Consider the following 15,769-nt stretch of genomic DNA (forward strand, 5'->3'; position numbering starts at 1 on the left):
GCTGAAATATTTTTCCCTGGACGTGAAAGAGAAGAGAAACCCTTAACTGAACCAAGCCACAATGAAAAGGCCAGGGTCCACAGCCCAGACAAGCTCAGAAGAAAGAATGTAGTTAAGAGACATTTTGTGTTAGATCCATTTCACCCTCTTCTCTGTTCACTTAACAGCACCTATACAGTGACTAGTTAAATCCTTGTGGGGATAACCGCAGCATAGATTTTTTCTGACTGCTGAAGTGAAACTTTATTGATCGGGCAGCATCTCAGATAAATCACATACAGATCTAGAATGCAAGATTTCCCTGACAAAAACCACAGTTTGAAGGAAACTCAGACAACTCCATCAATAGTGACTGGTACAGTTGAATACCCGGAGGAAATTTATAAGGCAGTAAAAAGTTTTTTGTTTTTTTTTTTTTTTGTTTTTTTTTTTTTTGGGGGGGGGGGTGGTCAGAAATCAGTCAGTAAGAAATAAATGTAGATTTTCAAATGCCTCTAAATTTGATTGTGTATGAAAGTTAGCTGAAATGATGAATTTGACCAGTTTTGAAATTTCATATTCTGTTTCAGCAACATGTATTTACTTACTTGCTCAAAAAGAAGGCAAACAGTATAAGACAGCCCATAGATATCCAAAAGACAAACTGAAAATAAGTGGCAGCAATATATACTTTTATAACTTTGTGTGATACTGTGCGAAGCACAGCCAAGAAGAGACCCATTTTAGGCATTGTTGACTGGAGAATATAAGATGGTTCCTATCTGGAAGAGTTTACCCTGATCAGCTGGGTTTGGGACTCATATTTCTTTGCAGTTTGGCTTATAAATATATAAAACAGGTCCACTGTTACTGTTACTATAGTAGCATCATAACCTATTATTTGATCTACAACTCTCACTTCACTTCTGCTCCAGGAAATAATTCTGCTGTGGAGAAGCAGTTTGAGTATCTCAGAGCATTTCCTCCCTGGAGCAGGGGGAGTACAACTGGAAGCCGTGGTCTGCTCCTTGGTCTGCTCTAGGGGCATGCAGTTTAAACAGGTCTTGCATGTGGAAATAAATAACAGTTTTAGAGTCCTAGGAGTGATCAAGCTTCTTGATTCATCACAGCTCTAGCCCACAGCTTCCTCAGACACTACTGTCTGAAAAGTTCTTTCAGAAGCTCACCAAGTGCCATCTCCAAGTTCATTGGAGTTTTTGGCCTCACAGTTAAAGGTCTGATCCAGAATCTATTTTTGCTAAAATCCTTTTCTGCATTTTACTCCCTCCCACCGGTATATTTCCCTTCCCTCTCAGCTTTCATTCCCTGAGCATAAGTCCTCCAGACTGTTCTATTACAAGCTCCCCTGCTCCTCATGTTGTTGTAGAATCCATCCACAGCATATTTTCTACCTTAAATCCATTCTTGAACAGGGATGACTCAAACTATATGCGACATTCCAGTTTAAAACCATTTCACTGTATGTATCTAGGAATATAAGATGTGGCTCCAGCCCCTAAAGGCTCTCAACCCACATGTTGCTCTAAAAACACACCCAAGAATATATGGCAAGACTTTTGGTGAAGAAACAGTTATAAACACTTCTAAGCCTCCAAGTTTGCATTTTGGTCAGGCTAATTGCTCATTGAAAAGGGGATATGTGAGTTCATTTTTGGAGAATTGATCTACTTGGTGACAGTTCTAAAATGATGGTTACATTCCCTTGATCTCTTCTTAATTTAATATGGGAACAAATAAGTCTTCTTTTTTTTTTTTTTTCCACTTTTTAATCTTCTTTTTCTAAACAACAGACTATTCTTCTGAAATGATTATGTTGGTTTATTTGTCAATATGTATTTTGGACAGTGTATTTGTTCAACTGGAGTGGTGAACATGGGAAAGTATTATTATGTCCGCATTTTTCAGGATAACATTAATTAGCCACAGCAGAGAACGAATAAAATTAATTAGCTCGGAGCAAAGAACAAACTTCCCTGCTTCAGTTGTCTCATACCCACACTATCTCAAACGTAGTAATAACTTACAACTGTTCAAAGAAACACCATTTATCTAGTGGATGGTCTCTAGGCAAGAAACCCGAACACAAACTGTTCCTAGCTTTCTTGCTTACCTACAGTATGAATAACGATTCTCTTACCCTTCTGTTGTTTTTCTGTGTGTGCCTATGCGTATTTTCTTGTTGCTTCATCTCCTTGAATTTAAAGGTGATTTGGGTAGAGCAAACTGCATAATAAGTTACTTAGCACAACAGATATGTAGCCACAGAACAAAACTGTAAGAACTGGGAGACCCAAGAACCACGCTATTCATCTTCTGTTTTACGCAGCATATTTTGTTCTCTGCATTTTATTCTAGCTTGATTCAAAGCACCAAAAGCCCATTACAACCAGAGTACCTATGTTTCTGGTTCAGTTTCATTCAGAAGCAAACCAGTTTGCCTTCTCCAAGGCCATTCCTTTCTACAAACATTTTGTTAATTTTGATTGTGATATTTCATAAGTAAATATTTCAGGGCACATTTAGCCAGAAATTGGCACTTCTATATTACAACTCCAAGAAAAAGCCAGTAATTCAGAAGATTTCAGAGTTTTCTTCCCCAACACTGAAGCCATCTGACCACAGGTGTTCCTGACTAGCAGAGCTGGGCCTGACCACTGGGAGTCAAAGCTCTCAGTGATGCAAGTTCGATCTTCTTCCTTCATCAAATGTTGTATAAACTTGTTGATGTTCTGGAGTGAAGTAGGAGAAAGTTGTGCTGAGGAGTAGCTGATTGCACAAAATTCACTTAATCTGAAATCTTTTGCTTCCCTTGGATTTGTTCACCTAAGTGGTAACTTGTGAATCTGTCTTATTAGACCATTTGCTTTTTGCCATTAGGTGTAGAATGTTTTTCAACAGCCACTGTCGCAGAGGGTAATGTTTGTATGTAGTAAATGGAGGTTTAGCAATTGCATATCATCCTCTACCCTGGAGAAGCAAAAAATGATGATTCCTGAAGCACACAGATGGCTTTTTATCTTCAGGGAAATACCAAGCAATCCTCTTTGCACCAGCCTCTGATGCTGTTAATGTTCATAATTACTATATGTTTTCATAACAGCATATTAAGTTTTTTTTCTTCTTTATGAGCATTTTCATTAGCCTTTGTTTACTTCCTAAAATGAACCCTGGTTCATTTTAGCCTGTTGCCACACTTTTTTTTTTTTTTTTTTTTTTTTTTTTTTTCCAAGCATGCAATTACCAATGGTTGCTTTGTTTTAAGCTATCCAAGAGGATAGAAAGGCCAAAGATTTGCAGGCTGTAAGCCAGGTGCATCATTTGCCAGGCTCAGGCATCCAGGAACAACTTAAAGGTCCTGTGTAGTCAAGGCTGGGTGGACAGGCACCCAAAGATTGTATCTACAGAGAAGATCATTTGTTCTCAGGATATTTACCTGTGGGTGTGCAGACTATTTTGTTTTGGAAAAAAAAAAAAAAAAAGTTTAAAAAGTGAAAAAAATGCCTCCCTTCTGAGACATCTAGACAGGGGGTGAATTTATATCATTTTCTGTGCACCATCAAGACATATCTAGTGGTATATCAGATGTACTGTTCACACACCTTGTAAGAGTCTCAAGAGTAATGCAAACCAAGAAGCTTACATATGAAAGCAGCGGGAATGTTCAGAAAGACAATGTTTCAGCCTATCAGTCTTGATAAAGGCCCAGAAGGGTAAAAATGTCAGCTTTATGTGTGTTCCAGCCACTCTCAATCAATCTACTTTTGTATGTAGGTTACTGAGTGTGTCTTCCCCAAAGCCTTGAAGGCTTTAAATCTTGTGCCCAGAGTGATGCCATTATTTTCATGATAAAATTGATCCAGGCAGACATCAACTTTCATTTTCATGGTACTAGACTGGTGGGATTGTACTTTTCAGCTCAATGGTTCTGGAAATTCACATTGCAGTGGCAATGTATTAAGTTGATTCTCTTTTGCTTGATATATCACTAATGCCACACAGGAAGAGTGGGATTTTTTTCCTCTTCTGCTCACATTTGGTATGGTATAACAGTTGCTCAAAATTGGAAGAATTAAATAATTCCTTGGCAAGATCTGACAATGAGTGTAATTAATGAATTATAATGCAATTATTGTGTTATTAAGTTTCCTGAAAGTATTTAAGGATGGGATAGAGTGGAATAACATTTTAAAGCCCAATGTGTAGCACACCTAACCTGTTTTCTTGTCTTTTGCCAATGATTCTTTCCTTTTGTTTTCTCTTGGAAGTTCTGCCCCCACTCTTATAGCCTCTACTGCCATCATATATTGTATTTATAACAGCTCATAGATTCTTTTGTCTCCTTGACATCTTTTCACTCTTCTCTCAAAACACTACTCACCTACTCTTACCTCTACTCTATTGCAAGAAAACTTCATCTGGCAAGTTGTCCTGTCCTTGGACTCCTCAACACTGGTATGTTTCCAAATTCACATAAAATAATAGCATAGCCCTTGGTATCACAAAAGTGAAGTACAGGACAAAATCACTAAATGTCTCTACTGCATGAGAAAAAATAGAAGGAAATCTGCAAGCAGAAAACAGTCTCTGTTCAAGGTAGCAGACAGGATGTTCAAGTACAGCGTTGTCCAGTTAGAGAGGGATGGTTTTCATAGCGTGAGGGCTCCTTGGCAGTCAAACGACATGCAGAGGTAGGAAACGCAGAAAGCTACTCTTAACAGTATCACGCATCACAAAGCCCCTGGGGATTTTCAGGCCACCAGCCAGTTTTGTTTTATATTTACCTTCTTGTTAAATACTGAAGTAACCTTTTCTGCGACATACTCTGAACTTGAGGAGTTTTCCCATAGACTTAAGCCTTCACAGATCCCTAGGGAGCTGGTCAATGAGTGGTATCTTTCTATCACCTGCAATTCCATGCTGTGTTACCCAGATTCCTCCTCAGAAAATAACTTTAAAATTAAATACATTCTAAGGTTTTAAAAATTTCTGGAGGATATGATAAGTATAAACACATACCTCTGCATTTATATGCTTATCTGCAAGCATCCATGATAGCCTAAAATTGATATATTTGTTGCAGGGAGAATAACTTTCTCCTTAAATCCTAGAGGCATTGAACACATTTCCAAGGGATGTCTTTTGGTTTCTTTGGAACCCTGCTGCTTCCATCTCTATCAAAGTCTGTGGCACTTCTCCTGAGGATTTGCTTTGCAGAAACACAGGTGTTAATTCTAGCAACTCTGCATGTCCAACCCACTGTGAAAATTACAGAAACTTAGAGCTGTTCTAATTTATTCTATGCTTCCCACTTCCACTGAGGGAGCAGCTCTCCAGCATTGTCCCATTTCTTCTCCCTGTTTCATTACCTAATATCTCTTGGACTTTACAAGGGACACAGAAGTCATAATGCATATCTACAAAAAGAAGGGAGTCCCTGAGTGCCACAGCTACATCCTACTTATGAAGATCCACTGCCACCAAAGGTCCTTAACCTAAGGAAATTGATACTCAAGTTTCCTGAAGGAGCAGAGACTCAAGAAAGATTAATAGAAATATGTGTTCAAGTAGTTCATGAATCTGAGAGTAGATAGATGTTCATGTTCAATTTAAAAAGGGTTAAATGGAAAATTGCTTGCCTTTCTGACCAATGTTTTAGCTATCCATGCAGACCTTTTACACTTCCCTGAATGGGGCAGGAAGATCAGACTTTTACATACATTTCCCATTTCACTAGTCTTGTACTGGAGTTTTATATCTAAAATTCTCCTGCGTAATTCAAATAACCCTAGAACATCACAATGAATCCAGCCTCCCTTACTAGGACCATGGGATGCCTGAAATTATAGATCCAAACCTAAACTGCCCCAAAGTTCTAAGAAGTTAAAAAGTGGCCCACTCATTGACTAAGACTGGACTTTTTCTCATGTACCTCTCTCAGTCTGGTGCTTAGTTGGGTGCTGTCTAACCCATAGGATTATTTGACTTGAAAGCCATCTTATCAGGTGAGAAGAGCATTATCTTATATTTGCTACAAATCCATTTGTAAATGAGTCTTGTCAAGCCATTCTACATTAACATTGTTCAAATTGGGAACTTTTAGCAATTTTTCCACCTTGATTTCACTTCTAAACAATTGAACTGCCTTCTCTTAGTGCATTCTTTCATCCTGTTTTCCTTCAGAATTCTCTCTTCTTCCTTTTTCTTATCTCTTTTAACCAGCTCTTAAAAAAGAAATTGAATTAATGTGACATTTACCACTGCTATGACATATATCCTCTTGGTTGGCCACATCCCTTCCCAATACTGTATCTGGCTTGTTTTCATAGATTTATGGCACATATTATATTCCAGTGTCTTCATGGTATAAGACAACAAGGCCTGACTTTTCAGTTGGCCTTTATGAACTGTGGGTAGTTATTACTCATGATTAACAACATTAAAATTTCTAGAGCATACATTCTCACCAAGATCTTGATCCAAAGGTTACTGAAGGTAGAGGAAAGACTCCTGCTGGTGTTAACAGTCCTTACATTAGATCCAGACACTGTAGTTGATATAGCCCAAAATGAGAACTCAATGCTCAGGAAGCTTGTGCAAACTATATCAAATCTTTTGAGGATGAGTCATCACTATACTCAGCTCTGCTCAGTGACATTTAATAATAGTGTCACAGATTTCCCAAAGTAGCCTTTTATTTCTGCATAAAAAGGTAAAGAAGCAAATACTGAATCAGCTTGTTGTATAATGAAGAGGGTAGAATTGTTCAGCTTTTACTATTGTGATTCTTTTATCTCCTTTCAATTTAGCATTCAGAGTTGGTGGTTTTGAAATAGAAAGTAGTTTTCTTGAGGGATAACAACACTGCAGGGCTGAATAAGAATATTGAGAAGACTGTATACATCTCCTAGTCAAACACTTCCAAGTAATCATCATTGGTAACTGAACACAGTCCCCCAACCCATCTTGATGTGAATGTGGTTCTCAGAAAGTACTGTCTCATGCAGCACTTGCAATAAAAACATTTATTTATAAACAGTTAATTTTTTTTCTATGTCACAGTTGCAAATTCTGTCTTCTTTCTCATGCCTCACTAGGGTATTATTTGCTTATGGAGGAAATACAGAAATACAAGGAAAACAATACATTAAAAAAAAAAGTCTATTTGATTTCATCATTTGGTATATGCTACCTTGTGTCTTTCCAAAGGATGATGTAAAGCATCAAACCACAGTTGTCCAATATTGCCTACAAGTTCTGGGATTTCAGATGGGTTGGTATGTGCTAACTTCTCCCACAGCTATGCTCTATAGCTGGGAGTCCCCAGGGTCAGCTTCAAAGTGAGATGGAGATGTTTCAGCACTTCATGCATGTTGGCCATTGTGCACAAGAGGACTCTCCACCTAATCAAGCATTGAGGAAAAAGACTTGTGAGGGGCTGTCCCCAAAAGTAAGATTTACCAAAAAAAATAGCAGTTCAGGAGGAAAGCATGAGGTTGATGGGCAAAGCATGAGGTTGATGGGCACAGAGTGGAGAGAGATGCAGTGACAAAGTCACAAGGACTCAATACCTCTGAATAACAAGAGGACAAAAATCCACAGTGAAACTCAGTCTACTCAGATAACGTGAGACTGTCTAGATCACTACAGAGATCATGATCACTAGATCATTGTAAATGTATCAATGACTTTAAACAAAATTTAGGAATCTAAAAACTAAAATGAGTGAACTGAAGGACCCATTTTAAAATGAAAGTATCCTTATATTCACACCTACTACTTAGAAGCATAAAGGTGATCAGCAACATGTTGTAACACTATGATGCAAAGGAGACTCAGTCAACAAGTGGAGTCATTTTTTAAAGTATTGGGGAGTACAAGACTAAATAATCATCTCAGAAGTAACTTGGAATTTCTATGACTTGGAATCCCATGCACAATTAGAGATGCAGTGCTACAGTCTTCCACAAGCCAGTGAGGATGGAAAATTAACAAATCTGTGAAGGTACACAATGATTAGAAGCTCCCATAGCTCCCATATAAACATGCTAAATCTCTGAGGCAGTTGCAACACAAGGGGTAATTTTTCAGACATGAGAAATGTCTCCTTCTCAGAGCAACTAGTCTATAAGAATTTGCAAGAAGATGGGCTTTTGCTGTTGGTGTTTTTTTTTGTTGTTGTTTGTTTGTTTTTTAGTTTTACTTGGTTTTAAATAGGAACTTCAATAAGGTTTCAATATGCAACAGTGATTCTATAATAGTGACTATAATGCATTTAAATCCATGTCAAAAATATTATACCTTGTAACATTTGTTAGAAGTGACGTTACACAAAGATGAGGAAAAAAATAAAACAAAATAAAATGAGCTACTAAGAGAGATAAAATATTTTTTGGTGATGTGAATCTGCCTACAGACTCTACACAGGAGGCTCAGATTAAAGGTACATTACTGATTTAGAAAAAAAAAATAAAATAAAATAAAAAGATCCAAACACGCCAGCATGGATAAGTGTCAGAATAAAAGAAACTAATATGAGTAAAAAGGCACTTGTCAAAAGAAGAAAAATCATACACAGATGAGGAAATAAACAAAAATGTTATATTTTAAATATAAAATATGCATCTAAATATAAAAATAGGCATAATAAAATACAAAACATACTAATGCATTACAAGAAAAACTGAGGAGTATCTATACATAGATATTTCAAGCAGAAAGCCTACAAGATAGTTGGGTCAAAAATCATCAAAGCCAAGCATATTACAGAACGCTAATTGGCTTTTTTGTATTAGCATTTGCATCAGAAGCCATGAAGTTTTCACACCAAAATGACACTAAATGGGGAATGAATGTGATATATCAATAAAATAAAGTAATATTTTATTTTAAATAAATATAATATATATAAATATAAATTAATAAATATAAATAAATATAATATAAATAAATAAATATAATATAAATAAATATAAAAATAAAAATATCAAAAAAATAAAATAATAATAATAAAACATCAGCGAACAGGTTTCAGAAAAAAAAAATCAAATGGCAACAAATCAGGAAGTAGGTGGGAGGGGTTGTTTTTTTGTTGTTGTTTTATTTTGTTTGTTTAATTCAAAAGCTCCAAATGAACTCTGATATGGAACATCACAACTAACTTTGTTTTGAATAATAGGTTATCCGTCATTCCTGATTGGTAACATGAGACTGAATGATGGGAGCCAAGACACCAGTCTTTAGGAAAGTCTTGCAGGGGTAATTCTGAGAATTGCAGGCCATTAAACCTGATTTTGCACCAGCAAAAAGGAGTAGAATTAGTGACCCAGGAATAAATTAATTTTGGAAAGAGTCAGCACTTACTAGTCTTCTTGAACCAACTTTGAAAAAGTCCATGAGCAGAAGTCCATGAGTCGAAGTGGCATCCAATACACTTAAGCAGGCTTTATTTATGACCACTAAATATGATGAAACCTCAAGCTTACAAACCCACTGAGCTTCTGACTGATAGAAGATGTATGCCTTTTCTGGTTTTATGAGGCAGCACACAAGAATTTTCTAAGGCTCCCAGTAATATTCCAGTATCCACTCCACCAAAGTGAATGGGAGTCTTGATGGGAGCAGGACAAGGCTGGGAGCTTTTAAATTTTATTCTGTTTTGCCAATGCATTTACAGTAGCACATCTTTCTTCTTTTTGTACTTCTTCCATAGGCTTTTTATTTATTATCTTTCTTGTCTTCATTTTAATGAGCTATTTTAACTTGGATCCTATTTTTCAGTTGCTTATCACCCCAAGTGCCTCTGCAGGAGAGTGGGGCATACTGTGCCCTTTATAAATTAAGTATTAATTACATTATTAATTATTATTATGTTCAGTTCCCTGGAAGGTTTTATACAAAGACAGTTAAAATGCATATATTCTCCGAGGTATATCTGTAGAGTGATTATGGACTTCACGCTTATGCAAAGCTATTGATTTTTCTCATGTACTCTAGTCTATTAAGTCTATTATAACATGTTCTATTTCAAATAGATTCTATTTTAATATATTCCTCCTGTTTATCTTAAAGTTTTGAATAAAATTTTAAGGAAAGGATAAAAAGAGACATTTTCTCACACAGGTTTTTTTTTTTTTTCTTTTTTTTTTTCCATGAAAAACATATTCCCTTGGGAAGCAGAGAAATTGTATTTAACCTTTGTTTTCATTAGTTGCTCTATATTGCTATTTTGCTTCCATGCAATGCAATGATGACATTAATGAACATTGTGGGCAAAGAAAGGATTTGCACTCCTAGGTAATCTCTTCAGAAACCTTATAGGTATTTTTAAACATTGTCTACTCTGGCTGTCGTTGCCACCTCAACAACAGCCTTGGGCCACTGGGAGTTCACACTCCTAATTTATTTCAGAAGCACTTGTGAACCCTGTTGGGGTTTTGTGCCATCCACTATTTATTCAGTTTTCCTTCAGAAGCAGAAGAACAGCACCTGCATGTTGGAGGTGAGTACAGATTTCCCTGGGCATAGGGCACAGGTGGTGGGGTCACCCTGTGTTTGACCATCACGTAGGGTTCACAATATTCAAAGGGATGAACCTCCCTCCAAGCATTTCCTCCCAGTCACTAAGTAAAACATTTATTAAAAAAAAAAAAAAAAAAAAAAAAAAAACAAGACAGAGATGAAATAAGGGTCATGGAAATCCAGGTCAATGCAGGGGTGCAGAGGTCATGGAAATCCAGGTCAATGCAGGGGTGCAGAAATCATGGGCTGGAGATCCTTCTCCCCTGGGGCTTCTCCAGGAGGGATTCACTTCATCCTCCTCCCATCTGACTTGAGTGCTGCTCTGTTTCTGACCCTCACATGGGAAGACGGGAAAGTCTTCATTAAAAGATCAATTTGGGAAGCAATTCACATTTTCAGTAATACCTGGAGTTTATCTAACCCTAACAAACCTCATTGCTACTGTCATAACACACATTTATCAACAATAATCAAAACAATGCCATACCACATGAGGAGAAGAAAGTTCTGATTTGTGGATTAGAAGTTTTTTTTAAAATCCAAAGATCAACATAAATTCCTCTAAAAATGCTCTTTCTTGACAACTTTCAAGTAGAGAATTGCCTCCCCCTTATGCAAGAACATGGATGCCATTCACCTTGCTGACAATTAATCCTCCACCCTGGAAGGAGAAATCCATCTGCTTGTATGTCTGTGCTTTAAAACATTTGACACTGGTAAGCTTAGCTAAACAACCCTTCCCATTTGTCAGCTGGAGTCTGTGTGTGATTCTCGAGGCATTTTAGAAACCATATTAAAACTTTCTGCTGCCTTTCCTCTAGTTTGTGGCTACTGGGCAAGTGACAACAAGATGACAGGCAAGATCATTGTGGTAAATATTTGCTCTGTCATTTTCTTTGTTCCACTAGTTCTTTTTTAAAGATGTAGTACAATATTTATTGTGCGCTAACAACCTTTTATTAAATTAGTTGCTTTATTGGAAATCTTGTAGCTAATTACCTCCAGTTATTTGCATGTGTTTATTTGCAAAATAATAAATTATCTTATTAACAACTGTGGTGTGGTGAGGGCAGCTCTCTCTGTCTGTCTGTGTTATCCCAGCAGCACAGGACCTAGCTCTGAATAGGTCCAGACTCAGGATTTCAGAAATCTAGACTTCATACAAAGACCAGATACTGATATATATGTATGTCTTAAAACTATCTCTTTCTTGGATATCAGCCTGGAGAAAGTGGTTTTCTTTGTTGATGCCTGCACTCCCACTGAGACAAGCCAGAAATAAGGGAGACAAGACTTCTTTCATCATAACAGCAGGGCTAACCACTGCCAGGAATCAGTGCTGAAATGTGGTGTGGTGGGTAAGGAAGAGCAGCCCTCCATAAAACAATGAACTAGCACAGCCCAGCTGTCACCATGGAATTTGAAGTCCCATTAGAGAGATGAGAAAACTGCTGGAGAGCGAGCAAGCCAGTCATACGTTAGGTACGCAGCAGACCAAGTAACCATCCCAAAATATCCCGTGTCTATTGAACATCTCCACTGTCCTTATCTAGGGGGTGGAAGAGATGATCCTCAGCTCCTGAAGCTCATCCCTGCTCTCCCTCAGCCCCTTGTCCTGGCTCTGCCCCCATGCCAGGGGCTGCTGGTGAGCCACCCCTGCTCACACCACCGCCTCTGCTGCCTTTCCAGGAGCAGCTGCAGGAAACGATAAGTAGCAATCGTAAAGCAGGGATGTTCACAGGCTCAAACTTTAAGCTCTGTCCCTAAAATGAATTGGAAGCATCTGGCTGCATTGCTGTCAGTGGGTAATGATGCAGCCCCGTCGCAAGCCCAGATGTGATTCTACATTCCTGCAGCTGTTCTGGTGGGAGTTTCAACACCCGAAACATCTGCTACTGGGAATCAGAGGCACGATACTTACATGATCTTTTAGGGCTGTTATTTTTGTTTGTTCGTGACTTTTTTTTCTTTGCAAAATGCATTTTTTTTATATAACGTCTTTTTCTGTTTGTTCTGCAGTGACCACTCCTCCAGCAAAAGGGGATCTCCATGTAAATTTGTGTTACGTGTCTGTAGCACAAGGCACAAAACCCAGAAGATTCAGGACATGTGCTGTTCTCATGTCACATCTGAGGTTTATGGAGGTTGACACTGCAGAACATTATGGTCTGTCATGTAAATATATATGTAGGGAGCTGCTAAAATAAAGTAATTACTGTCTGTTCCATAAATAAGTATTTAGACTATCTTAATACAGAAATGTTAATCTATCAGGTAATTATATTTGTTTAGACTGGGAGAAAGGGCTGTTTGACATCCTGTAGCTACTTGCAGCCATTAAAAAAAAAAAATCAACAAAAAAGAGATCAGAAGATATGATGACTTTAAAAGAACAATAAAAGAAAGATGAGAGGGAGCAGGCAAAAGCAGTCTCTGGGCTGCAGGGAGGCAGTAAAGCTCTATAATGCCCAAACTAATCTACCAAGTTTTGTAGGAGAAAAAAAAATGCTGCCTGGCTGGAACATCGAAATACCAGGATTGATCTGGAAGTGAATACTCATGACTGTATTACTGAAACCCACGCATTTTTTAATGGAAATGCTGACTGTGCACCACAACACAAGCAGTCAATACTATAATTTCTTATTTTCTGTCACCATGGATAGTTAATACACTGAAAAGAAACAGAAGACCTGCAAATTCTATACAATAGACTGTCATGCTATTCGTTCCCATGCTGTTAATTACACTTCGGTTCCCACTGCGTGGCTCAGCGCAGGCTCACCAACCTCCTGCATCTGGAAGCCATCCCCTGCTTTGGGCAGCTACTCCTATTTGTTTTAGGTGCAGCAGAGGATGCTCTGCCACAGCAGGTCTTCTGCTTGCTGGTCAATTCCAAATACCCACGGAAGTGATAATCACTGTGCCTCTGATCCCCGCATTTTTGTATGGACATGAGAAGCCAGGAGGCCATAGTGATGGTTGCAGGGCTGGTTGGAGAGTCTGTCTGTGAGGGGCCCGCAGGAGGCACAACATCAAGGAGAGAGGGGGAATAGCCAGAGATGATGGTAGGAAAAGTTGGGGACACTAAGGAGAAGGTAAAAGGGTGGCAAGAAAATGGGTAGGAAAAGGCAAGGAATGAAGAGATAGGAAAGGTGGTTCTGAAGACAAAGGAAGGCAGCTGCGAAAAGCTGCTGCCCTTAGAAACATTGCCTCATTTGTGCACCTGGAGAAGAGCCATGTCTGGACAGTGTAAGGGCTCCCAGGACAAACTGAGATGCCCTGAATTATCCACCCCAACACAGGAAAGTGAGGAGGTAACGGAGCTGAGGCAGGCAGGGAAAGCAGAGAGAAAGGTACATCAAAGAGACAAAGCAGAAGTATTCTTTTCTTATTCAGTAGGGGAGGAAGCCCCAGTTTAACTTTTCCATGTTTTCTTTGGCTTGTTTTCAAGTGAGTTTTCAAGTGAGGCACCCTGGGTTGCATGCTACATCTCAGGCAAAGAAACTCCAGCAAAGCAAGCCCGGCTCCTCGCTTCAGCATCTCAGTCAGCAGTAATTAATATTGCTGTTCCTCCTTAATAAAATCCATCGTGCACTCCAAAAGAGTAACTAGGACACTTAGTTTTTATTCCACATGCATCTCATTTGTCTTCAGCAGGTTCTTCCATAATCTCATCATTATTGCAATCACCCTCTGAGGACAGCTGACTTGCATTAATCAGCTAGGCCTCTCATCCCTCACTAGATTCTTTACAGTTTTACGGTGCCCTTGGGCATCCTAACTTTACTTGAAAAATTAATAAACCTCCCCTCTCTTATCTTACCTTATTAATGTCTGTCTTTGTAACCCATTATCCCTGCATCTCTTCGGTGACCATTTGAGGATGTGGTTACCACCAAAGGATTGTGCCCCGGTGAGGCAGCACACAGGAGTGCCCTACATAATTGAAAAAAAAAAAAAAAAAAAAAAAAAAAGGAAAAAAAAAGGTATGTGTGTTGGGGGGTGTTTAAAAGAAAGAAAGAAAAAGACCATAAAAATTTTAAAGTCCAGCATCACTGTTTACAAGGTTGGTTGACAGAATAGAAATACGAGAGCTGTTAAGAACCTGAGATAGGCTGTTAAGACTCATCAAATTGTTCCTCATTCCTCTTGACTTGCAAGCAGCCCCTTGCCCTGCTGCCCCCCATGCATATCCCTGTTCCCACCCATCCCCTTCTGCTCCTCTTCCCTCTCCTGCACCCTGTGAAATCCGACTCGTTAGTTGTAGATGTTTTGAAATCCTGGTACATTAATCACTTGTGTTTGCACACGCTTTATGTGGGTTGTTGGTCATGGTCTGTAGTTATACTGGCTGTCTCCCTTGCTTACTTAAAAGTACAATCCAATTGAAAATAAAGATTTTGCAGGTTTGCTCATTTCACACAGTGATAGCAGCTGGTAAGTGTCTTTTGCAATTCATCAGAGGCCTCCCAGACCACCTGCTCTTGGCATCCTGCAAACAGCTGGCTCTGTGTAAGTACCATAAGCTATTATCTTACTCAATAAATAATGAAATAAAGAAAGAAAGCAGGACAAAACCATGTCTCTGTAAATAACATACATTTGTGACTAGCCATCTCTCCTATTTTGGAGAAGAAGAAAATCAAGTTGAAATCTATTGCTGGATTTAGCAGTACCTCATAATAGAAAATGGAGATAAATCAACAACAATAGATAAGGCTCTGTATTTTCTTTCTTTCTTTCTTTTTGAAACCTGCTCTATTTCTGAAAAGGCCATGGGGAGCTTTTGTGAAACTTTGGCTAATGTCACCAGATGTCCCACTATTCAGAGGTGAATCTCAGTCTTTGAAGGACTGCCCCACTTAACTTTTTTTTGAGATGAAATTTTGTCCTCTCTGGTCCCAAGAGTAGACACAGGTCACCTCTTCCTCCCCACTGCCCTGCTGCCTGTGAGGCTGCTGCTGGATCTCTGCCATCCCAGGGGGATCTGCTAGTTGGCCAGGCAGGAGATGGGCAGGTTGGAAGGGCCACAGCAGCTGGGGCAGAGAGAGCGTTCCTTTGCTTGGGAAAGGATTTAAGGGGTGGGAAGGAGGAAGACAATGATTAGGGCAAGTGATGCCCCCCTGAGGATGAATAAAGATTTTTAATGGGAAAGCACTGCATTTTGGGCACAAAGCCTGTATCTCATAAGGATTTTTGTTTTTCAATCTATGAATTCTTCAAGGGGCATCTAACAGATTTCTCGCAC

General features: G+C 38.8%; 1 long non-coding RNA gene across 1 annotated transcript; it reads right to left on the minus strand.

Annotated features, from left to right (window-relative positions):
- Nucleotides 1-7,060: 7,060 nt before the first annotated feature.
- LOC311433106 lies at nt 7,061-14,696 on the minus strand. The gene is made up of 3 exons (XR_014690571.1): nt 14,627-14,696; nt 14,345-14,457; nt 7,061-7,400 (listed from the first exon to the last, which is right to left on the minus strand). It is a non-coding gene; the product is annotated as an uncharacterized lncRNA (long non-coding RNA).
- Nucleotides 14,697-15,769: the final 1,073 nt, after the last annotated feature.

This window comes from Aythya ferina (assembly GCF_964211825.1).
Source record: "Aythya ferina genome assembly, chromosome: 2".
In the NCBI taxonomy this organism is placed as follows: domain Eukaryota; kingdom Metazoa; phylum Chordata; class Aves; order Anseriformes; family Anatidae; genus Aythya; species Aythya ferina.